Genomic DNA, 27156 nt, shown 5'->3' on the forward strand with positions numbered 1-27156 from the left:
TCCAGGAGGCCAACTGTCCATAACTAATTATCATATGCTAATTGGCTCACCAAAGTGCAGAAGGAGGACTGATTTTGTTAGTCTGTACCTCTCTTTTCATATTGTTTCTTCTGTACGTGAATCGCATCAAAAGTCTTTAATGAGTTTGATTATGGCCAGAGGACAAGGGCCAATCGCGTTAATGTTTCTTTATCATGATTTCCAGTGAACTTGGAAATATAGAGAATGTTAACATCCACCTGATAATAACCTTGGGGGTGTTCCCTCTAGAAAAAACAATAGGTTTGACTGTTCTCCAGCCAAAATGGAGAGCGATTATTATTTCGATCACAGCGAATCGCTCTGCGTGCGATGGTCTAGATAGGCCAGGTGTAACCAATTCTTCTTGGAATATTGCACATTATCCTCATTTGCCACCCCCGGTGCTCTGAAGTATGAAATAAGGTGAAGAAGAAATCTCTGATGGATCTCACTGATCTGAGAAAGAATGAACCCCAACGAATAGAAACCGCATCGAATTACGCTCAAGCAGAAGAAAACGTTAGATAGGCGCCGGGCAACGGACCATATTGGTTCAGTTCTGGTTCAGTGTGCCAGAAAATGGGACAGGGACCGCAAACAAATACAAATAACTGCTATTGCTTTAGAGATTGTGGCTGACCAGCTCTGTAAAGTGAAAATAGCAACAAGTTCTGGTTGAGGGCGCGACACAAAAGGCTCGCTGTAGACATGCAAGGAAAGCTGATATTGAGTGAGAAATACAACATCGAGATTGGCCTCGTCATAGCACTGAGGTGGAAGTAATCAAACAGTACATTCTGACATAGGGTTGCTGGAAAGGCTACAGCACGACACACACCTTCCACTTCTCTGGCCATGCTGTGTGTTGGTGTGTAAAAACCCCTGGTATCCCCCAGTTCTCCATATACACATGTCCATATTCTATTAGGCTCATTTACGTCGTCATTAGGTTTGTGACAATTAGCAATGGATGATGAAGCCAGGATGTAGGACACAGGTATGGGGCTGGATTCCCCATTATCTCATTTGCATGGGTTCATTAGACATGAGCCACACCAGTTGTTTGCTGCATGGCAATGCATCCTGCAGGAGGATGGACTTTTCACATCCGAGCATGAGGGGAAACTTCAATGTTAATGATCATGGTCAAAAGCTATTCTTGCGGAAAATCATTAGAAGAGTCGGTGAATTCCTTTATGAGTTATTCCGCAACATAATTTTCCAAACCTTTATCCCTTGTCTGCTGAACAATGTGAAATCGCTGGATGATGTCTGAACTAGCGGCTACAAAGGTTTGTCAGCACGTCTTTTCAGAGTATGGTCGATCTGTAAATCAGGAGGTGTCACGCAGTACATCATTGAGACTTACCAAAAATGCACTTGTCTAAAAATAGAATGGGTGACCTGTACAAATGTCTTGAATATTTGGAGGAACTAATGACCCATGCTGCTTCCAATGAGCATGCCCATTTAAAGACCGAGAAAACACTGTCAGTGTGCTTGTTCCCCCCACAGCAATCCAGGCCTGTATGCGTTTGATGGATGGCAGCTTTTCATTGGCAATTCATCATGCTGTGTCAATACAATCAGGGAAAAGAAAATGTGTTTATGTTAAGATTGCTATGTGTAATGGAGTCATTCAGTGACGGGACAGTGTTGTGTCTATATCGAGGAAAGCAGCGGTGGACGGTAAATGGATTCGACACGTCAAACATCAAACCTGGCTCCTATTTCTTTTCTCCCGGTGTGACTGTACCCACGCCTCCACCTCGACCCGCTGATGTGGAGCTTCTGAGAACATATTGACCGGCCAATCTGAGAAAAAAAAAGGCTGAATTTCAAACACGTTCCTTTAAAAAACCGGGGGGGGCTAAAAAAATCATCCATCACCCTAGGCTGCTTCAAATGCAGACATCAAAAAAAAAAAAAAAAAAGCTACCTTATGGATTGATCTCAGCGATCATATAATGGATTTCACTAGCACCAGACTGATGGCTGTAATGGATTTCTTTGCCAGCTGGCTATTGGAAGTCTGTCAGTAGCACCGGCTCTCCGTGGAGCGGTCTATACATTTGCTGGAGGCTCCTTATACCTGCTCTGGGGGGACCATATAGTAAATTGACTTCAGAGGCACTCAAGGAAACAAGAGAAAGAAACATCAGCAACTCCTGTCTGCAGAAAAACACTACACCTTGATACAATTTTTTAATGTATATCTTCCTCCCGTGGATGTCTGCTTTGGTCAGTAGCTGCAGCAAATAATCTGTCCTCTGTCAGAACAGGGGGAGAAAATTACCAAAAATTTGATAATACACCTCTAATTCGATACAGAATGTTCACTGAGACCACAACAGATAACTGCAGGCTGTTTTGAATTATAATAAATTAGTTACTGGGGGAATCAAATTAAGCAAATGGAGCGAATGATAGAATTATGTGAACGGCGATCTTGAGACGGAATAATTTCCTTTTGCGGCTTTTGAAGACTGATTTTCCAGTTAAGTGAGCGGCGGGTGCATTTGTCCCATTCATTGAGAGTAACCCATCATTTGCAGCACTTAATCTTAAACTGAGAATGGAGCCTGTCTTTCAATTAATGCATCAAATAAGCCAAGTGACACATCCATCATGTTCATGGCTCTGGCACACTGTGTGGTCGCTTTTTCTTCTACTCGTTCAAAAATTGAAATAAGAAATTATGTTTCAGGCCTCTATGCATCTGATCCTCAGTGCAGCATCACACCAGTGGTAATTACACCAGATATCTTCCCTCTGTGACTAATTGTATCAATGGTGTACATCATCATGCATCAATCATGTACCTGGAGGAGACAACACCTTGGATTCCCAGAGCAGCTGATTACTGCACACACACACACACACACACACACACACACACACACACACACACACACACACACACACACACACACACTCAGTCCAGCTGGACCGCAGAGCTCGCTGGCAGGCTAGAAGAAGGAGAGTCCTTCTGTAACACCTCGAATCGGCCGCCATCAACCAATCAGGCTGACCTTGAATTGGCAGCAGGGGGTGGGGGTGGGGGTACATCTTTAGATGAAAGCAACCCCCCATATCCAGTCTGTACCTTCACTACACAGATAAAGGCTACTCAGTCAATAGTGGACGAGGGTTAGGGCGGTAGTGTAGCAACCCTACCAGCTTCTCATTGTGTGTTTGTCTGTGTGTGTTTTCTTCAGATTCAAGCCTGAGGAATAAATAAGAAATTAGCTAAATAAATAATTGGAGGTGTCGTGATATTAATACCATCACAAAGCAGTAGTAAAGTCAGCCTTACTGACATAAGGCGAAGCAGAGCCACAATCACATCCGCTCATCTGCTCTGCCTCAGCTCAGTGTGGGCCCAGAGCCATCAGGAGCACCTGCTGAGACTAAATCTCACCTAATGCCTCAGTCTGTTTGAAAAAGTGCTTGAGTCAACTTTCTGCTGGAAGACGGCTCTGAACGGTTTCTCACTAATAAGGCAGGGCTGCTGCAACCTTCTCCCCAATCAGAGAAAATAAAACCAGCTATATTGTATTGTACTCATGTTGTAATCAACACTAACACTAAAAATTACCACCCGACTGAGTCGCTGACAGAAGTGTGACATGATTCTTTTCTAAGTTACCTTTTCCTGGCAGCACGCCTGGCCTTTCCATCTGGGAGTCTGACTAAATTAGAACATGTTCCTACACTGTCCCGAAAGACTGAACTCAAATCAGCTTAAAAAAAAAAAAAAGATGTTCCATGTCAACACATCTATGGATGAATGGCTAAACATGCAGATTGAAACACACATACTGTACATTGTGGTTTGTTGTCAGAGTGGATGCAGACAGGCCTTTTTAAGGGGGAAACTTTCGCGACTTGCAGCGGACGCCTGGAGGCAAACGTGCTGCATAAAGTTGTAGTCAAGTCAAAGTCAAGTCAAAGTCAAGTCAAAGTCAAGTCAAAGTCAAGTCAAAGTCAAGTCAAAGTCAAGTCCAAGTCAGCTTTAGTATCAAATTTACCTTATATGCACGACATACAGCACAGATGAAATTGCAGTCCTCTCAGACCCATGGTCAACAGGCAGTACAACAGGAAGTATAACACAGGCAGTACAACAGGAAGTATAACACAGGCAGGACAACACAGGCAGTACAACACAGGCAGTACAACGCAGGCAGTACAACACAGGCAGTACAACATGAAGTACAACACAGGCAGGACAACACAGGCAGTGCAACACAGGCAGTACAACAGGCAGTACAACACAGGCAGTACAACAGGCAGTACAAACCAGGCAGTACAACATAGACAGTACAACAGGCAGTACAACACAGGCAGTACAACAGGCAGTACAACACAGGCAGTACAACAGGCAGTACAACACAGGCAGTACAACACAGGCAGTACAACACAGGCAGTACAACACAGGCAGTACAACACATGCAGTAGAACACAGGCAGTACAACACAGGCAGTACAACACAGGCAGGACAGCACAAGGTATAAGACAAAACACAAAAGAATGGTAAACATCTCTGTACAGGTGAAATGGACAGGTGTATGTGGTTGTTCTAAAAATAAAGGCCATTTAATGGTTGTGGTGTAGCTGTACATTCAGGCCACAGTTGGACCTGTGTGTGGGGTTAACCACCGCTAAAGCATCCCAGTGCTGGTACTTCATTCTAACCACTTTAGTAAGTGTGCTATCAGTCAGTGACAGGCTTGGATTTTAGATAATTCTGTGCTGTCAAACCTGTCTGCTAACACACTGACAGCAGGACTAACAAGTTATAAGTTCTCACTGGTGTTAAACTGACAGCAGTTGAGTTGATACCAAAACACAGTTTGTATGAAACAGAATCCGTCAATACCTGGTGATCCGCTAATGATCATTATACGTTAGTCCTACTACCAGCAAATTCAACAAAATGAGACAAAATCCATCCAAACATCCATCCATCCATCCAAACATCCATCCACCTACAAAGGAAAAGCGTGTCCTGTAGGTGACTGATATTTTGAGAGTACTGACATGCTAATTAGGATTACTATTAGTGAATTAGGATTACTATTAGTAAGCACGAAACCAAATATTGTTTTATGAGCCTTAGAAGATTTTATTTGAATTATCAATTCATATTACTATATATTTTTTAGAATTTTTAAAAATATACTGTATATACCATACCACAAATGCATGAGAAAATCTAAACAATTAAGAATTATCTTTTTTTTTTTAGCATATTACTTTAAGATTTCTTGCAATTTTAGTATTTTAATCTTTTAATCTTTAATCTTTTTCTCTTCAAACTCAGAGTCCATTTATATTTCAGCTACTCCTTTCTATTAATATGAGCTGACTGTAATCCAATTAAACCACATACCAAACTTGGAGCTGTGTAACATGCCAGTATAAGAACACAGCACACAAGGGGGGTAGGAAAACCTTATTTTTGCCCCAGGCTCACCAAGCAGGTTAATCAATCCATGTCCATATTCACACACACACTTGCATGTAATCAAATCAATGGAGGGAAAAGGGCTTCCCATTGACAACTTGTATAGTATTGATGAATCAGTCTCACCACATCATATACATCACAACAAACAGGATGGTGTCAGCCTGTCATGTTGGTAAATACATCCATCCAGCCCCAGGAGGGACAGCAGGATTTACCCCCCAGAAAAGCAGCATTTCATCTGCATACATTCACTGTCAGCATGAATACCCTCTGTTAGAGCAGCCTAATGGGCTCAGCGACAGCATCGCCCACTGCACGCTCACATTTCAATTGATTCCTGAGAGACTGCCTGTTGTCCTCAGATGTGCAACCGATCGGGTCTCTTTCTTGGTCCAAGAAATGAAACTTCAGCACATGCCTCTGAAGCAAATCCATTAGAGTATTCATCTCCCAATGCAGGACCTTCTGCATTGAGGACCCCTCCTCCTCATCATCATTACCCGATCACTGATTTTCTCTGGTGGTGGTCTGCAGGGTCCGCATCCTTTGCATGTGCCTCCTTAAATTGAGAAACATGGGATGCATGTGAGCCAACTCATCTTTGATGTTTCATTGAATTAAAAAAGAAAAAACAGCTAAAGAGGAAGCGACATCCCAGTGGATAATATTATGCTAATCTTAGAAATGTTAATTAGGCCCAAAGGGTTAATGTCTTCTGCTTTACCCACTCTATACTTTAATCTGTCTCTCAGTAAAGAATGATTATACTGAAAAGTGCTTAGAAGAAATCAGTGTTACAAATTTTGTAACACTTCTTTTTCCTTCCTTTCAGCAAAAAGTTTCCCTAATCCAGCTTCCTTGAAATGTAATTGGTTCGAACTCACCAGCCAAGCAGTTCTCATCTCATCTCATCTCAAGGCTCCAAATAACATAATCTTATTTTACTTATCCTATAAAATTCAACAACATATTGCAACATGCATCCAAGAATGTTTCACAGCTGATCCTGTTTGGTGCGTATCACTACATTAAGAAGTGAAAGTCAAGTGTCATCAGTAAAAAAAAAAAAAAAGAACTATAAATCCTACAATAATTACATTTCATTTGGTGAAATGGTGCAAACAATATCTAAATAGATTATAATTCCTTCCATAGCAAGGGTTCCCCTCTCACAGGGGAATAATGATGGAGGTGTCTCCTCCAGAATCAACAAAAATACACCGAACAGGAAATGCTGTTTTTGAAATCCTTGATTCAGAATAAAAGGCTGCCTGGTTTTACGGGTTAATTTCACTCAAAACCAATGAAGAAAAGCAAAGAACGCCTTCAGGCAAAACGTGTGATCACCCCCAGGCTTGTTCATTCACCACAAACCTGCATCTCCTTTCTGCCTTTTTGCCTTTTCATTAGTGTTTTATTCCCCTTCAGTGATGGGGGGGAGGAATGTAAAAATGCAGGAGCCCCTTCCTGAGATGTGGAAAAGAATGAGCGGCTCTCACTACTCCCCGCTGAGTGATGAACAATGTCCTGACATGGCAGGTAACAGTTATGTATGGCCCTGCTTCCTATGTGTGACACATTGAAATGATAGGCGTTAACGCTGAGGAGTGATGGATTCTGCAGTGCGGCAGAAGCTTTACGTGTAAAGTTTAAATTGTGGAGCAGGAATTCATCTCAAGGTTGAGTCTGAAAGTAAAATTAAAGGGGTGTGGAGCTGCTTCAAGGTTATGTTCACATGAATTCACTTCCAGAGCTATAGATAATAAGTTGTGTTAAATGGAACCATTTACACAGGTAAGAACTAAGGCTAAATATCCACATGGGATTCTTTTTGTCCCTGAGCCAAACGAAGAATATACCTCACTGTATCTCTACAGTAAGTCAATACATCTCTATCCTTAGCTAAGGTTAAATGCTGGTTTCTGCATGTCAGGTACAATATATATATATATATATATATATATATATATATATATATATATATATATATATATATATATATATATATATATATATATAAGACCTACCAATGGCTGAATAAAGCTGGACTGACAGACAGCACAGAGGCACTGATCATGGCAGCACAAGAACAGGCCCTAAGTACAAGAGCAATAGAGGCCAATATCTACCACAGTAGATCTGACCCAAGGTGCAGGCTATGTAAAGAAGCCCCAGAGTCAGTCCAGCATTTAGTAGCAGGGCGTAAGACGCTCGCCAGCTCAGCATACATGGAAAGGCACAACCAAGTAGCTGTGATAGTGTACAGGAACATCTGTACCCAGTATGGACTAGAATTACCCAAATCCCAATGGGACATACCACCGAAGGTGGTTGAGAACGGCAAGGCTAAGATCCTGTGGGACTTCAGCTTCCAGACCGACAAACAGCTACTGGCTAACAAACCGGACATAGTGGTGATGGACAAAGAGCAGAAGAGAGCAGTGGTGATAGATGTGGAGATTCCAGCTGACGCCAACATCAGGAAGAAGGAACACGAAAAGATTGAGAAGTACCAAGGGTTGGAAGAACAGCTGGAACAGATGTGGAAGGTCAAGGTTAATATATATATATATATATATATATATATATATATATATACATACACACACACACAGACAGCAATACAGCAATTCAATATTCAATTTAATAATGTTCTAAAGTGCTTGTATTGACAATATAAAGAGGGACAGAAAATATAAACCCTGTCATCTTTATACATGGTTTATTAACTTCTACATCAACAGGAGACCTGATCCTTGATCTTTTTTACAGCGCGCCATGAAAACAGATGTTTGATGGCACGCTGCAGAGGCAATGCTCTTTTAGAACAACACACACATATTCACCCTTACATATAATGCACAACAACACACAATGCATATTCTGTGGCTGAAGAGGACAGCACTGCTTTCGCTTGCGTCTTTTCATATGTGAATGACTCAAAGTGATGTGAAAAAGTACAAGGGAATCCAATGTACTGATTTGTGCAGCAATAATGGAGAAGGTCAACTGTTGTAACATCAAATTATTGCACATGAAAACAAAATTCCTACTTGTATTGGAGTGAATTGATCCAGTGCAACATGGAGACAAAATGGTTATACATTACAGTCTGTTATAGGAAAAGAAACAAACAAATAAATAAAAAAAAATCAGAGTGTACACAGAGAGGGTGTGTCCAAAGCGCTCCAGTCTACCATACTGGTCATCACACACCTACCGGAGTACAACCAGACAACCAAACACACCTCTCCTGCTTCTAAATCCAGACATGGAGAGCGCTTTCATCCATTAAAAATGATGACAGATGGACCCAAAAAGACCCTTTTTTCCCCCCATCGCTGCCTAACTATATAATATGGTTAAGAGGGCATAATTTGCGCCTGTCACTTCCTGTCAATTTCTAAAGAAGGATGGAGTTGCACTCAGGCAAAGAAGATAGCGTCAGATGTCTTGAAGTCTGGTCCACCTTCTCTTCCCCGTGCAGCACTCAGCTGTAACTCACACTCTAATTCCCCAGAGGGAATGAAAAAAAGTTGAATTTATTCACATCTACTTTCAGCACCGGGGGGGGTAAACCCACCCTGCAAATGGATCTGCTTTAATGTTGCCGCTCTCTTGCACTCTCAAGCCTAATTGCTGAACTTGGCCACTTTTTTGTCGTTGCGTCCTCAGATCCATCCATTTAGACGTCATCAGGGAGGTAATGCTGTTCATTTCCAGGTCCGCACAGGCCCAGGACATTTAACCTAACTGAGTTGGGGAGGTGTTGCATTATCACAGACACCCCAGCCCTAGGGATTGGACCCCTGCCTTTGTGCTTCCTCTGTATACCCATAAATTGATTTTCTCTGAATCTTTGGATGCGCAGCCAGAAAGTGTTGCACAATAAAAGGCAGCTGATAGAGTTAATTAGGAGTAACTATTTCTGGATTAGTGATAAAGCCAAGGAAGCGTTGAGGCAAAACACACCCGCCAATTCACAGCGTACAACCAATTAACTAGAGCAAAATAGTAAATTATACTCCTTCTATTGTCTGTGGAATTGGAATATCCCAGAACCAGTTTCATAAACAAGTGGTCTGCCGTTAACATCCCCTGATAATTAGATGTTTATCAATTTCCACTGCAAAACACATTATTTCTTATGCCTATACATGCTTTGTCATAATCAACTTAATTAATGCCAGTCACACAATGTTGGTATTTTTGTTCACACAGCACTTAATTACAGGAGACGGGTTTGGATATCCAAACATTATTCAGAGATAGAATTTTGTTTCTGTCAAATCTCCATGAAAGCAGTCAGAGAAGTTCAGTTCAAAAACATAATGGATAATAATACGGGTAGAAATAGTCTACAATTACATTCATAATCTCTTTGTTTCATCTCAAAAGGACATTGAGAAAACTATTTCTAAGGGCCTGATGTCACCTCCTTTTCTTTCAATGAAGTTTCCAAACTAACTTGAAATATTAAATATTTCCAAGTAAATTGGAAAAAAAAATGTAATTTGATGTTTTGTTACTTCCCATTAAACAGGTAATGTCCCATCCCATGCATAGAGTATGGCTAACATTAAGGTAATGACTTAAAGCCTTGTCTCAAGCAAGCAGTTAACCTTGGCTGTTTATTAATATTTAACCACTTCTATAATCTATTCAACCTAACAAACGATCTGATGGGAAGACAAGATCATACCATTGTAGTAGCTACAGCGCTAGCCTATAGCACGTTTTGCGTTTTCCACATTTGCCCCTAGAACTGGAACAGTTTTGATGCCCTCTGAAGCTTAACTCAACCGTTACCATTATTACTGCATCCAAATACAGTTTGACATTCAGGTAGTCCTTAAACAGTAATATTATGTCACTAACACCAAGTTTCACTCCCATTGGGCCGCTGATTCTAAAAATGTATTTTATGTAGAATGGCACAAAAGCATGGAAAGAATGTCTTACGTAAACTCAACAGTGGCAATCTAAATCTGCCCTGCTGGAACAAAAATCCACATCATATTTCTTTACTGTCTGGGTGCCGTCAGGAGAGAAGAGACACCTCAGCCCCCTTCATACACCACAAACACTAACACTAGAAAAATGTTGCTCTCATCATTTAGATCCCAATCCATGGCCTACACAATGACAAGCATCACACCTCAGAGACCAGCACACAGCCAGGGAGATTAAAGCCAACTGGACACTGCTTCAAACGGCTTCTCATTCTTCGCAAATCACCTTAAAAAGGCAGCGAACATCAGCGGGTTTCATGGAATTCTGAAATAGCCGCTCTAAAACATTTCATCAAATTCTTCTTGGCTTGTGGACAAGAAACCAGCGAGCGACTGACGGCGAGCGAGCGCAGTGATAAATCTGTGTCATTTATCACCGCACCAAGGGAAATATTTAAATCATTTAAATGTAAGGTCAAGAGGCTCTGCTACATCTCCACATCACTGCCTTTATGTCTCTCCGGTAAGAGAAGCAGAAGCGTAATAAAGCGGCCAATGCACAGGAGGAATATTAGACTAATGAAAAGCTCTTTCCTGTCTTGGCTGCCGGCCCATCTTGTGTACCGCCTTGCGTCTACCATTTCACAGCGTGGAGCCGTGAAATGGGATTCTGTTGGCAAAACAATAAAGCAGCCCCTACCCCCCCGCCATGATTGAGAATGGTGCACTTTAGCTTTGCAAAAAAAGAAAAAGCTAAAATGGCAACAATGACGTCTCAAAGCCAACTGCAAAGTGTAATATTGTAAGTGCATGCAGAATCACTCATTTGAGAGCACAGTAGCTCCTTTTCAAGAGGCACGTATTTATCTTCTTGCTTGGCATAAAAAAGAGGAGTCTTTCTGTGGCGTTGTGGTCTTCCAGTGTCATCTTGGTTTTTACAATGATATAAAAAATAAAAAAAAGCTGGACATGATCAGGAGATTCTGGAACATGGTGAAATTGTGGATGATGGGAAAGGAAGCCAGGTTTGATGGTTTGAAAAAGATGAGCAAAAAGCAAACCCCCTGTGGATAATGTGTCGAAGCTGGAGTGTGTCACCAGTGGAGTTGGGTTGGGGAGAGTCATCTGTTACTACACCCATGGGTGCCGCTGTAATCAGGGCACATGAGACTCTTCATTAACTCCACGAAGCAGGTCCTGTTTCCATCTGTGGCTTGTTTATCTAAAACCATTAATAATGCTTCCAGTTTTGTTTATTTGTTTGTTTGTTTGTTTGTTTTTCATAGCTTACAAATAAAACACAGAAACTTTACGAAGATATTTTGTGACAAACAAACGGACGAACGCTGACAACCGCTTTGAAACAGGATGTAACTACAACCAAGGTAGTCACAGACTGCAACATCCCGCGACACCCCTGAATTCAGAATGTTACCCTGACCTACTTGCACAGTTCAAAGATCAATGCTTGTGCTCTGACCTACTGTCATTGATCAAAGCACTAGCTTTGATCTACGGTCTTACTCACACTGCCCTTCTCCCTCGTCTTTCTATCTTATCTGGTTCCTGAGTGTACAACAGTTAACATTTGACCTAGTTTTCTCAAGGTCAAGGTCATCATCTCGTTTTCATCCCCTTTGCTGCCTGAGTCATGTGCTTTTTGTTTCATCTTTCTATCTGCAACGGTTGTGAAGATATTTGGTGGACGGATGAACACACAAACACTGACAATTACAATACATCACCGCTCTGAAGCCGGATGTAATGATGGGTAGAATATAGTAAAGAGGTTCAAAGGCAGAACAACTGATATTATCCTGTGTCTGGCTCCTCAGGCTGGTTGTTAGACATTATGGGGGCTAACAGACATTTGCTGGAATCTATGTGGCCTGTAGAACACAAGAGTTACATCTGGACCTCAGTATATCATTACAGATTCAGGTAAAAGTGATGCCCCTTTGTGACCCCAGAGTTCAGAAGCTTCAGGAAGCAAATCAGGAGCTGGATTAGGTATTCACTGCTCTTGTATACTTGTGCATGTGTTTCCTGTGAAGAATAAAGTAACTGAAAGAATAACAGACCTATTACCTGTGTATTGGAACTAGGCTGATACTTCGCCAATGGCTTCCAGTCACCTACTTTTGGCTACCTTTGATTGAAGCTTCTGAAACATGACACCTATCAATGATGGGTATGGTTGGAAGGCAAATGTGCCTTTATCCCCAGCACAGGATGTGTGTTTGATATTCACTTTGGGTCTTTTAATATGTATCAGCATTCCAGATAAAATCAAAAACGTTACCTCTGATTACGGACATTATCACATGCAAGACCCCATCCAATCCTTTCATGAGAACATTCATGAAAATTTAAAATGAACTCTGAGGTGTCAGTCAGTGACAGAAACTAGGACTGACGTGCTTCTACACTTTAAGTATTTCCGCCCCCTTGGGGGGTCACGATATGTGACTGAACTCTCTAATCTTACAAACTATGAAACACCACATCACAATGATGGACAACACAGCTGTCTAATATTCCAGCTGAGATGTGCAACTTCAGAGACAAAAAAAAAAAACACCAGACTTGCACTCCTTAGATTAATAATAGTCTCTTGTCAAGGGAAAGCATTGGCACTGGTAAAGGATCATGCCTTACACAATGTATGCCACTCCAGATCTCAGTGATGCAGCCTTGGCACTTCTGCAGTTTTATTAAGAATTATCTGCAGCCGATTAATAAATGTCACGCTGAGTCCCACAGGACTAAGAGCTGAGAATGGAGGGGTATCCATCATATCTGCCAGTCAGGATGCAGCGAGTACCACCCAGACTCACATGCATGAGAAAGGCAACGGTGGCTAATATGGGGCTGCCACCATAAACACCTGGGGTGATCTGATGATAAATGCAGCAGACACTTACATTGCTCCGTCCATTAAGATGCACTAACATTGGATAAATCATATTTTTGATAGTAAAAAAAAACCCCGACACAAACACATCTTTGAGATTACTTTAAACCTCAACTGTAAAGTACAAAGAACGTGACAGAAAGCAAAGACTTAAAGAAGTCAGACTGCTCATTTGAGCTTACAAGACTATATTGCAGGAAGTGAATAGCAAAACAAAATGACAAATATCCATCCCTCTGGTGGAAATGATAACAGGGAAAATGGGTAATTTGCAGAAAAACTTAAACATCCATCCTCTAAAGGCATACATTTATATATTTAAAACTAAAATTGACATTTACAAGCATAAAAATACTTCTTCTTCTTTCTTTTTTTTTTTCATACAAATGAATCCAGTCTAAATTATCCAAGAACTCCCAAAGGACAACGGTAAAGCAAGCAGTTTTTTTCTGAGATGTCATGAATAAAAGAGGCCTGTGGGCTCTTAACGGCCTATGGCCCGCTGCAAAAACAGAAAACTCAGCGCTGGTTTTCCCTCAGTGCTCTAGTAATAGGCCAGTGGAAATAAATGTAATCACTGCACTTTGTTCTCCCCAGTGATATCATTTCTTCTTATTACTTTTCACCTCCTTTGCTACTCAAGCCACCATCAGAATCTCATTTCGTCGTATTTATATTCGCTCTTGCTTCAAACCCCGGTGATGCTAAAAAGCAATTACTACTTCAAGTTGCCATATGCCAGAGAGCCACACAAGATGTCCTTGCCAAACTGCAGAGGATTCAAACCCAGGATTCTGACATTCAAGCTCTTATCTTCATCTGTAATTATGGTTCACGCGATCCAAGAGCAAAGGGGATGATTTTGACAAACAGTCTTTAAAAACAAAGTTTATGAATTTAGTACCAGAGTCATTCAAAGGCGATCAGCGGAGGGATATGTTATTCATAAAATTAGAACATTTGAACTTGTCACTTCATCAGCTAAAAGTAAAAGTTAAAATAGATTAAGATGATAATACTTTACCACTAAAGGGGTATTTATCAACCTTACATATCATGTTTAGAGCACTAATCATAGACATTAGTGTTCTGGTTGAGGAAAGCATTGCAGAAAGTCACAAAGTCCTATGATTTTCTCTATTAACTGACTGATTTCATCATCCAATTACAGTATTTTTTGCACTATAAGGTGCACCTAAAAGCATCCCAAAAACCAAAAGTGTGCCTTATAATCCAGTGCGCCTTATACAGGCAAACCTCTATTTTTTTGATCACAATTCATTCCAGAAGGCGAAAAGCGATTTGTTCGAATTCCAAATACCTTTTTCCCATTACAAATAATGTAAATGGTCTTAATCCGTTCCAAGACGCTAGAAAACTACCTTTTTCAACATAATATCCATCCATTTTCTGCCGCTGTATCTACGTACTATATGTTATTTCATAATGTCATTTATGAATCAAATTGTACAGTAATGGAACATCAAAGAAATGTAAAAGAAAGAAACAAACACGACAAAGAAAGAAAGAAAAAAAACGTGGACGTAATCAGGTTAGCCTAAGGTATGAGGTACCGTTGTCTTTTGGACAGACGTTTACGGTACCATAGCTCGTACCGTTGGCAATGGAACGCAAATTAAGTGAAAAATTATTGAATACAGTAAACTAAAATGAAAAGCACATTACAGTTAAAGCATAAGAACAATAAAGATAAGAATTGTTACCTTTGTGGTGGTAAGAAGTTGGCATACGTGAATGTTGGGGAGGGAGAGGTAGGAGGAAGATGGATGTTACTGCGTTTGTTTCGCGTTCGACTTCCAAATTTTGTTCGACTTCTAAGACAAAAAAAATTCTGAATTTTTTGGTCGAATTCCGATGTGTTTGATGTCCAAAGCGTTCGAAAACCAAGGTTTGCTTGTAATCCAGTCCACTTTATAATCCAGTGTGCCTTGTATATGAAAATTGTTTTAGAATAGGCCGTTCATTGAAGGTATGCCTTATAGTCCAGTGCACCTTATAGTGCGGAAAATACTGTAAGTTATATTTCATAACCAATCAGAAATCCACAATGATGTAACTCTTAGTAAAAGTAAATGAATGATGAAATCCATGCAGCAGTGAAGGACACTGGTATCAATGTAAAAACCTTAAACAAACCTTATTTCCCATTTTGCCACATCAGTTCCTTTCAGCGTGAACTCCCAAGCAACCCTGCTCTGATTGATCGTGTTGCTTAGCAAATGGAGATCCAATCCACTGTTCTTCCAAGTGAACGGCGAACAAACAACATCGACCTATCAACGGTAGGCTGCTCAGGGACAGATGCAGTCGTGGATAAGCGAGATAGCCAGACCTTCTTTGCTGTGCACTCTATGTTAAATTACCAAAGGTTAGTGCAGCGTATTAAAGGCGACTAAAGCAATTAGTTTTCCAACAGTTGGTCGACTGTCAGAGTCTGCAGGTGCAAGAACCGTTGCGTAAACAGATGGCAGAAAATAGGAATCAATGTGACCATGAGAAGCGGCAAAATGGTTTACGAAGTAGACTAATATAAAGGGATGGGAACGGACATTTCTTAAAGGCCTGCATCCTCCGAGACAAAAGATACAGACATTTAAGGAGAACCTGCCAATGTCTATCTAGGTCCATCACAATGTGGGTAGTATGTGCAAATAAATGGTGTTTAACTGCATCCTGCTTGTTCCTTCTGCTCATTTGTCTTCCAGATGATGCAAGACGTGTCATCCAGTGGAGACATCCAGCTCTGCAGCAGCCGCTTGAGCGAATCAGTGAAATGACTTGGTTTTAGCCCCCCCTTCATGGACAGAGAGGAGACAGAAAGCTGCTGTCTTCAAAGCTAATTGGAACAAGATAGAGACCACCAAATGTGAACCAATATTCTGATGATATGACGCCAGAATGTCACCAAAAATGCCTCAAAAACATATTTTAGCTTGTATCTGTAAGGTTTGTGAACAGGGAGTATCCACCATAAAGTTTCCTGTATTGAATAAAACTAGGATGAATGAAAAATGTCCATGTTTGAATCACGTTTCCTTTCCCTTATCTTGCTCTAAAAACAACATGTATGATTTTTAAGCTTTACATAAGTTGAAACAAGAAAAAAAGAAAAGACAAGGCAGTCAGGGACTGCAACATCCCGCGACACCCCTGAATTCAACATTTTACCCTGACCTACACATTTTTGTGCCACTGGCTTCCCAAATATGTTTTTTTTTTGTATTATTAATTAATCTCGTCAGGTTTCAGAGATGTATACCTAAAAAGGTAAAAAAGTGAAAGTGAAAACCTAGTTTTTCAAGGTCAAGGCTGTTATCTAATTTTCATCCCCTTTCCTCTCTGAAAATAACGCCTTTTGTTTCGTCTTTCTGGGATAAGTGAAAAAAAAATGTACAAAATGTACAAAATTTGAAATTTGACCTTGACCTAGTTTTCTCAAGGTCAAGGTTGTAATCTAATGTTTATCCCCTTTGCTGCCTGCGTAATGTGCTTTTTCTTTCATCTTTCTATCTGCAACAATTACAATTCATCACTGCTTCGTAGTAAAGTAAAGAAAGTAAAGAAACGACATTCCAGTTTTATGATGACAGCATCTCTCCAGTGGTAAAACACTTTTTCATGGCCTCTTAATGAGCTGCTATTCACACTCTTTACAGTTTGAATAAGGACACAAAAAATCCCGTCTTCATCTTTACTAGAAGGGCAATAAGAGGATCATCCAATCAGCACTGCTTTCTTGCACCAGTGTATTTCAGTGCACTTGATGCTTCTGACACATAAGTGTCTCATGGGGATTAGAAGAACTGACACGGATTTAAGGTTTTATACTTTTAAATTTATGTAATCCATTATGCCTCTTAGTTCTAGTCGGGATATTTGTCTTATTATTTTTGACTTGTGCCTTTTTCACTTAAATGAGAGACACTATTCCTGTCCTCCCCTGTGATGGCTTTAAGCAGAATTAAATGTGGAATCGTCCAGAAGCCACAAAAGTGCACCACTATTACTAAAAAAGGTTTTTCAGAATCTGTTTTGTCTGCAATTACCGCTCTGTTTTCCATACAGCCCTGAGGGATCCTCATTACTCAAGGACTTAAGGTAGTGATGGACTGGTTCAATTTATTCCCCACAGTCAGCACACAGTATCCAGCCTGCATCTGTCCAGTCACAGTATTTCCCCATCAGGGCTCACGATTTTGGAATGAAAATCAATAGTGACAGTTTACTTCCTGATATTTATCGACCAACTGTTCAGATTCCGTTAGAAAGATCCTGGTTTAATTAATCAAATTACGACATTACAATGTTTTTTTGATGACTATTGCTGCCATAGATAATGAATTACTTCCACCACAAAGCCACAGCGACACCCACTCTGATGGATTTATGACAACAATTTGCTAAAATACGTGACTTTTCATTTATTAAGATCTTTTCAAATTCATACCGCTGCAGAGCATCACTGATAGAGTTCATAGATACGTGCCATTGCCTGTGAATCGTGACCAAATGTTCCTTTCTCCAACTCTTGCTCCGTCTCAATGCCCACACTAATGGCAGAGTTTATCCTGGACCTGCTACTGGGCAGCCCTAAAAGCTTTTCAGTGTTGGAAGGAGATTTCTGTCACTTTGCTGGAGATCTTTGTTCTGCAGAGTGGATATGTTGGTTGTTGTTTTTTTCCTACATACACAGAGCACAGTGGGGCTGATGAAAGGAAAATACTCAAATCTCAGTGTGAGGCGTTCGACCGACACCATCAAATTCAAAGGAAAAGGAAAGATCTGCTTGCTGGAAAATACTCTTAAGGCAACATTTGTTACGTAACTAGAGAAACTTTAAATCATGCTAACACATATGCTGTGAAAATACTTTATATATACTTGTTTTCTATGTTATGGGACAGCATGGTAGGGCAGTGGGGAGCACTGCTACCTCAGGTTCCAGGTTGGGGTCCTGCTCTGCGTGGAGTTTGTATGTTGATTACGGTCGTCTGGTCTTCAAGAAGATGAAAGAATGAATGAATGAATGTTACCATCATTAATCTAAGTCAGTTATTAATAGCAGAAATTAAAAGTTTCAATATTATATTATTATTATTATTATTATTATTATTAATACTATCATTATTATTATTGATTGAGTGCTATTCGTTTAGAATCGCAGTTGAGTTCTGAGACATTATTGTTTATGAACAATAATTTAAGTTAATTACAATGATTATCCAAAATAATTCAAGCTAAAAAACTAACATTTCAGACAAATGCCAGCTTCACAACGATACGAACGCTATCTCTGAACAACGTGGATAAATCCTTGATGGATTAGTTGTTCTTCTGTAACTTTATATATCATTGTTTCATGATTTAATCAGTTTGAAGATTATTACATTTTTATTTTTACATTTATGACTGCAGATTCTTATTCAAAATTAGTCATGAATCAATGGAAAGCCTCATTACTATTTAGGGCATACCTGTGATCCTCCATGTAAACATTCCCTGGAGCTCAACAAAGTACTCCCTTACCTGGTTGTCAAGAAAATAATTAGCTGTTACCATTACGAGACAGCTTCAACTGGTGAAGGTACAACGAGCTAAAAGCTAAAGTAGCGTCAATTATGAATTCCAAACACTTTTTTTTAATCGCTTTTCAGCAAAAAAATTTTAAAATTCACAGCTTATACAGCTATGATTTACAATTTCACCACATAAATGACTAATAGAAGGGAAAAATATCAGGGAACTCATAATTGATCAATGTAAAAGTCATTTCCTTATGGCTCGAATGAAAGCGCAATTTAAAATCTGAGCTATTAAAGATTTCTATCTTAATTCAAATGGAAGTATTTTGAGTGACAACCAGTCTTAACGACCTTTTTTTTTTTTTTTTCTTTTATGAAGAAATATTCCTCTGAAGCTTGTGAAACACGTCATACTAGAGAGTAGCGTGTGAAACGTGAAAGCCAAAGGCGATGTTTCCAAAAAGCTCGATCCCAGGTCACGACAGCCTGCTGGTCGCTTCCCATCATCCAATTAGTCCATAATGTCTTCAGACAGCTTTCATCTGGATGGCATTTATGTCACAAACAGGAAGAGGTCAGTGAATCACACGCGCACCAGTGGCCAAACATGAGACGTTCCATATAAGCACCAGCTTCAGGCCAGTACAGTACCAGTCACATTGTTCCATAACTGCTATTAACTCGAGCTGCACTAATGCAGCTTAAAAAGAACAGGCACGACAGCAACAAAGAAGCATTATCTGGCGCTGCTGTGTGGGCACAAACCACAGCAAATCAGGCAAAAGATGCAAACATGACCCACGAGGTTGAGATGAACACACGTCGGTTCACAATGGAGGGGTTTGAGTAATCCGCAGCGGAGATGACCCCTTGAAGAACTCTGAGATTGTATCAAAAAGCCAAAAATGAGTTTCAAAGGAGAACATTTTGAAGCCTAAAAAGAAGGGAAGTGGGAGGATGGATGGATGCCTGAGGCTGCAGGAGAAGCTGGAACGTTACACAGCCACAACCCCTCCAAGACAAAAGCAAGGGCGAGAGTCCGAGAAATATTCCGATTCTAAACGCTTTACCAAGCTGTCAGGACCTGTAAGTAAAATGGAAAACCATCAAATTTAGCCCGCTGTTTCCTCAGCAAAGCTCCACATTCATTAAAATACACAGAAAACAGGTCATGGTGGAACTCACGCATTAGTCACCAACGAATTCAGTAACACACAGCCAGTGAAGGGTTGGAGGGGGGAACACATGTTAGGTGTTTCATTACCTTCTAGCCAGAAAACTCAGAGGGAATAGCAACAGCTGTCTGCTATCATCAAAACACGGCTACCTCATTTTCCCGTCCAGAAGTCTATCCTGAAATATGCTGAAAGCCATCACCACCCGCCGTAAACTAATGCCTGATGTCTCCGACATGGTGACAGGCTTTAAATGTATTTTCATATTACCCCCCTACCCCCCAGTTTCGCAGTGGCCGTGACTGTCGAGAGGCGGGTTCCAATCATTCGTCAATCCAAAAGCTGATGTTCGCAGTGAGTAATGTTATGTGAGAAACGTGACCCGTGTGGCGTTTGAGCGAACAGACTGTCAGAAAGAGACGAAACCAGGAGGCGGTCAAGAATGTGTCTTTGAGGGAGGTAAAGCTGGGAGCGTTCGAAATTCTAAAGCAAGGGTCACATTTATTATGCCCCCAGAATACCACTCTAATTTATTTTAGTGTGTATTAAGACTGCAGGTGATGGCTACACTGTTACCTTTTTTCGTAAAGTCACCCTAGGCAAAGGGTGGATTCCGTCCTCAACGTGGTAAAGTAGTCCCTCAAGATATGAGTTTAATTTGTTCCGCGACTCGGATTTCAAACATTTTCCCATTAAAATTTACTCTAATTATTTTAATCTGTTACAGCCTTGTGAAAAAAAAAAATCAAAAAACAAAACCTTTAAATTCTGATAAAGCAACGTATTTTTATCAGCCAACAGGTATAAATAGTCAACCTGTGTATAATTAATTATATATGTCACATGAATGATGAAAAGAAACGCAAAGGTCATGACTACGCGTGAGCTACGTCTTTACTTCACCGACGGGAACGAAATCGGTCGATCAGCTGATGTATCCATCCGCCAACACGCAGTAAAGAACAAGATCCGGTCTCACTTATGTATCCATCCACCAACATGCGGTAAAGAACGGGATACGGTCTCACTGATGCTGTATCCATCCACCAACATGTGGTAAAGAACGAGATCCGGTCTCACTGATGTATCCATTCGCAAACACGTGGTAAAGAACGAGATCCGGCTTGTATGTCGAGATACTACTGTAATATGTTAGCTTAACTAATCATGTTTTATTATTGATTTATTTTACTCTGCACTTTAGCAATATGAATAATATATTACTACCAGTACCATAATTCATGTTGTCATGCTTCTTTTCCATCATTTTACTTTTGCCTGAAATACAGGGACATACAGGTGAGATTTCAAAATGAGCAGTGTAGCTTCTGTCACTTTAGTGATGATGATGATGAATAAGAAAAACAAGAGTATTTATAACCAAAGCTGTGACACTGAGATTTGAAGCGCATTAGATACTGTCAGCGTGGAAAACAGCAGAAAGATGGTGGTAACACTTGTTGTTGATGGATGGTGAGGCTGCAACAGGACAGTTGACATGACAACCATCCATCCAACTGTTGAAGATACAGGATAGTGAGGCTATACTGTTAACTCTGTTAATATTGTCACTTTTAATTGACTTGGTCTTGTGCCAAAAGTCCTCATTAGTTTTGAATCATATTTAGTTCCTAGTTTTATTCTAATGAACATTTGGACATTTTAATCTTATTTTCATTTGGAAAAAAAGTCTCAATATTTTAGTCTATAAAGGTTTTAGTCAATCTAATCTAGATTTATTAACTACTTAACTTTCGATCGATGATAAAAATAAACACACATTACTGACACTTATTTAAACAGTGAAATAAAATGCACTGATAATCAGGTTAGCGACATAAAAATTCCACACATTTTAGAGAAAAACTGACAGAATTTCCAAGGTTAGCTGAGGAGAAGCAGAGACAGTTATGGTCACAGCATGCCTGATGAAGATAAAAATCCTTGTATTACATTAAATATATTGAAATATGAAACAGTTGCCATCCTATAACGTTAAGCCTCCAAAACTAAACATGACATGAGTGGAAAAATGTCTGCTGTGCTGCTGTTATGGTTTAAACCTTAAAACTCTTCCTAGACATTTAAAAGCTGGAATGAGACCAAAAGCGTGCCTGATTAATTTTCTTTCAATCAACCAATCAATTATTGGACTAATTGGTTTAACACTTCACAACATATGTTCTGCTTCACAAATAATTGGATGATTGTTCTGATTTGTCTTTAACAGCAGAGCGGGAACTCCATTGTGTCTTATCTCAGTCCTACAAATTGTACAAGGGTAAACACGGACCCTCGTGGAATAAATGGTTGCTATGACAGCCTCATCTCTTAGTTAATGCGACTTAACGTTGTACATGTGGGGAACTTTAAAATGATTACCCCAAAGGAAGGAAATTACCATACAGTCAAAGTATACTAACACAGTTGTGATCGTTTCCTGTGTGGAAGCCGCTAACATAACATCGCGGTCCGATGACTAACACGTGGCCACCGGCGCTACCGAAGAGGTCCTCCAGGCAGGACAGGACACGGCGGGCGGAGACCAGAGCTCGGGGGTCCATTCATCACAGAATGTCCTTCAAGCAGCGTTCCCGTCCCGGCAGGCCCGCTGCTGCACCATGGATCAACAGAGGACGTGTTGGAACAGCTGACCCAAGGCCATGAGAAGTGGGTACACCGCAGAGAAGCAGCGGGGACGGCCTATTAAAGGCCATACATCAGGAGTCCAAGAAAATACCTGTGACCTATGGATTGGAGAGGGTCCACTGGCCTCTCAGCGGAGGCAGCAAACCTCTGGTTTACTGTACCGCTGCCTTTCTCAGCTACAGGGTTTCTTGTCCTTCACACTTCGACTTTGTGCTTTCTGATTCAATACTGACTCTAATTTTATAATTCAATAGCAGAAACCTGAAAATGTTTGGGTCTAACAGTTTGAGCCATAAAAATGCAAAGCAGAGCAGCAGAAAATGTTCGACTATTCTTAAAGTCTCCAAGCCAGCTGTGTGACTGAGCTATATGCTAACAACAGCGAGGTGATTTACAGATATGTTAAGCGATTAGCATCGTGCTATCATTTCCTACTTAACACCGTCTTAAGCTGACGCATCTGTTGTGTGAATGCAGGACAGTGATCTGTAAATTAAACCAACAGTTTATGCAGAAGGTGAGCAGCAAATGAGTATGTGAGGTACAAGTCTGTGGTTGCTCAGGAAAACTGAATAAATGGAAAAACAATACACTTTTAATGTTTTTACATCAATAAGTATTCAATTATTATTGATATTCAATTTAATTTTTTTTACATTTTTTAATATTTTTATTGATATATAATATTAATATCTAGATGAATTAAATATTAAATAAAATTAATAAATTAATATATTAATGATTAAATTAAATTAATTAAATACAGTGCACCCTTGAGCGTTCGTGCATCAATGATTGCGACTCTAGCTCATCGCAATTTTTTAGGAGGCAGTCACGTGATACCATACGCCCATTCTATTGGCTGACGGCATCTGGAAGTACGCACCAGTCTGTGAGTCTCGTACTCGTACACAATGCTTTAAAATAGTCTATCAGAGTGTGGGGAAAGGTAATACAGATGTACGATGGTTTAATATCAGTATCGGGAGGGTTCATAAACATTTAAATTACCGTAAATAGTAAGATAAATAGATCGCGATCTTGGTCATGGAGTCCTGAATCGAGTGGTTCCTGGAACACATTAAACGCAAAGAACGAGGGATTACTGTAATGTAAAAGTAAATTGCTGTAGTTTTGAGTTGCGATGTTTTGTTTCGAATATTGAACTTTTCCGCGAAGTTTCTGTTTTTAGATTAAAATATGTAAATTTAAAAAAAAAATTGCTTGGAATGCACGCAATTAACAAATCTGCGATCAAGCGACAAACTATTTATCTTATTATTTATGGTAATTTAAACATTTATGAACCCTCCCCATACTGATATTAAAGTCACAAGACAGCAAAGTCACGACAAAACAACACCTGAGAAGTGAAAGATCAGGTAAAAGCAGGTGGACAGGGATCGTCCTCTCAGGACAGTGTCCATGGAAACCGCCTTACGGTTGTTTCAGTATGGTGAAGAGATCAACACATCTACTGAGCCAATAGGAGCACGACTAATGACCACAAGGCCGTCTACACCATGATGCACAATCAAAGCCACTCCTGTGGTTCCCTCTTATTGGTTCAATGGATGCACGATGACAGACTCACGTAACAAACTCCTCTCGTTCAAAAGGCTATTTACTCCAGATCGGCTGACACAGATTTGAGCGGTGACCCATACATCAACGGGACACGTTTTCACGATAACAATATTGAATTCTCTCTCGACTTTGATGAGAGACGAGGCTTCGCCTTTCACTCAGTCCGATTCTACAGAGGCTCACAGACAGATGCTATCAGGAATAGCAGAATAAATAAGATGTACACAGGAGTTTATGTGGGTTTACTAATTATGACGTGTGTTAGTGTGTGACCATACAGGCAGACGTTCTCTCTCTCACACACACACACACACACACACACACACACTTATGGCTGTGTGGAGGCTTGCTAAATAGGATTCTATCATAAAGCAGCCTCATGAAAAGCTCATCTGTTGCACACTAACTGTAAGCACATATATTAACAAGTTCATGGAGCCTGTGCAACCTCTAAATTCTGATTATATTACCGTGCCGCTGTAGTTCCACCGAGTTCTCTGCAACAAAAGCCAAATTAAAGTAAAAACGCCACACGTTAGCGCTCCTTTTTCATTAAAACCCCGCGCTCCGTTTCTTCAGAGGGCCTGTTCTACAGCACAAGGTTGATTAATCACAGTCTGCAGCAATAAATGTGTTCATTTACAGTACATGGAAGACACCTTAAAAATGTTCAGAAATTAAAATGATTCTCAAATAATAGCCATGAATATTTCAGCACACTTTTTTTACATCCCTGTTATCTGTGTGTTGTAGAAAGTTATCACCCATAAAGAGATAGAAAAAGAACATTTTCTACTTGACTGTTATTTTTATTCCAGATTTTCATCTTTTATTTATGATGCATGAATATTCCATGGATATTTACAATATAATATATTTTGCATTCACTGCCTGGTTGCTTTTTTGTTCTTCACCTCATTCTTCATAACACTGGATGCATGTAGACATACCAGTGAAAGTAAATTAAGACAGAGTTATTGCTGCTTTGTGTAAATATCACCTGGTTGAAAGTAGTTATAAATTAGACGTCAGTGAAAGTTTTCTCTAAACTTCCTTGCAGAAGCTCAACCTCTAATCTCTTGTTCTTCTTTTAAAGGCAGTTTACTCCGGTTATGTTTTCTTATCATTATACAGTGAATCCGCCGCCTACCACATTTAATTCCCCAAGTGTTTTTCACCCCCCCAGGCGGTTGTTGTTTTGCAAGGTGCTGAAAAATAAATCATAACACAAAATGATGTGTCCACGTGTATCATTCAGAGCTGATACAAAGGCTTCTTATTAAAAAGAAAAAAAAAAAAAAAGAAGCCTCCAATCAGCTGAGCTGTGGCTCAGCTGACTGAGACGGATGAAGAGGATCTGCAGCTTTGTTACGTGATTTAGCACGAATGACGGAGTGGGGCCTCCTCGCCCCCGTCCTGACTGGCGCCCCCCTCAGATTAGGTAAAGGAGAAGTTCATCCAGGACAGATTGGGCCGTCATGACTTTGGTGTTTTCAAAGGAATTCTGGGTAAATGCAAAGATTGCAGTCTGATTCTCATGAAACGTAATAATTGCGATTGACGTATGTGAAGAGATGAGAGTGTAGGAGCACACACGCATGGTTTGAGGTTATCACCTAATAATAATAAAATATTATTATTATTATTATTATTATTATTATTATTATTATTATTATTATTATTATTATTATTATTAATAATAATAATAATAATATTATTATTATTATTATTATTATTATTATTATTATTATTATTATTATTATTATTATTATTATTATTATTATTATTATTATTATTATTATTATTATTAATAATAATAATAATAATAATAATATACCACTAAGAACTTGTGAGAAGCTAAGGCAGGGGACAGAAAAGGGAAAATCAAATCTGATTCATGCCCTCTTGCCCCACCATGAACAACAGAGTGAATTCCAGTCCTCCTTCTGAACTTCTCCAACCACCCACGCGACGCCTTAAACTCCTTAAACTTCCTTTTGTTTTAATAACGTGGTGATTGTAGATGCATTACGGCCATATTCTTTGGAGAGATCAACCAAACGCATCGCGTTTTCATGCTTTTCTATGATCTCTTGCTTTGTTTGTACGGACAAAAAAACTATTTTCTTCGTCTTTTATTTACCTCTTTTCTCCGTCACTTTTTTGGGGTCTATAGTGAATACTCTAAAAGTTAATATATTTACGTTAAACTATCAGAACACCTCACGGGTCGAGGACCGAATGACGAGGACGCTGCATAGACACCTACAGTATTTAGCTGCACACAGAGGTCCCTCTCAGCCAATGGGATGCCAGGATGGTAATAGCCAATGGCAGAGCAGTTACAGGAATGTTGCTTTCAGGAACCTGTGGGAGCTGCGAGTATCAGCCCATACTGTATTTTTACCTTTCGTAACTCGAAAGTTCTTTCGTAACTAGAGGCAATATTTTCCATTTGAGGTGTTTCGTAAGTAGAAAATTTCGTATGTGGAGACAATCGTAAGTAGAGGTACCACTGTACATGAGAGAAGAATGTGGAGTTGATTTAGTGAAGTTTAACCTTAATTTAACCAACTGCAAAGAAAAACCAATATTTTCTGTTGTATTTTACATGAGGTTACTTTGTTTTATGCTGACATGTGAAGGATTGAGAGCCTTGGCACAGGTATATACTCTACTGAGAGTCGTGTTCGTTCACTCTGTAAGCATGGAGAGAATGCATGTTGACTTCTTCAAATTTTAATCACTGTATTTTTCCTTATTTTCCCTCAGTCTAATCACATGTCAGCTATTTGGGACACTATGAGATGTAGCCGAAAGCAAGAGAGTAGGCAGAGGATGT

General features: G+C 39.9%; 1 protein-coding gene across 2 annotated transcripts in view; it reads right to left on the reverse strand.

The window, feature by feature from the left end:
- The window catches only part of LOC137593080 (netrin receptor UNC5D-like), a 172087-nt gene that overhangs the window by 136793 nt on the left and 8138 nt on the right, over positions 1 to 27156 (reverse strand). The gene's annotated exons all lie outside the window — the stretch shown is intronic.

This window comes from Antennarius striatus, chromosome 3 (genome assembly GCF_040054535.1).
Source record: "Antennarius striatus isolate MH-2024 chromosome 3, ASM4005453v1, whole genome shotgun sequence".
In the NCBI taxonomy this organism is placed as follows: domain Eukaryota; kingdom Metazoa; phylum Chordata; class Actinopteri; order Lophiiformes; family Antennariidae; genus Antennarius; species Antennarius striatus.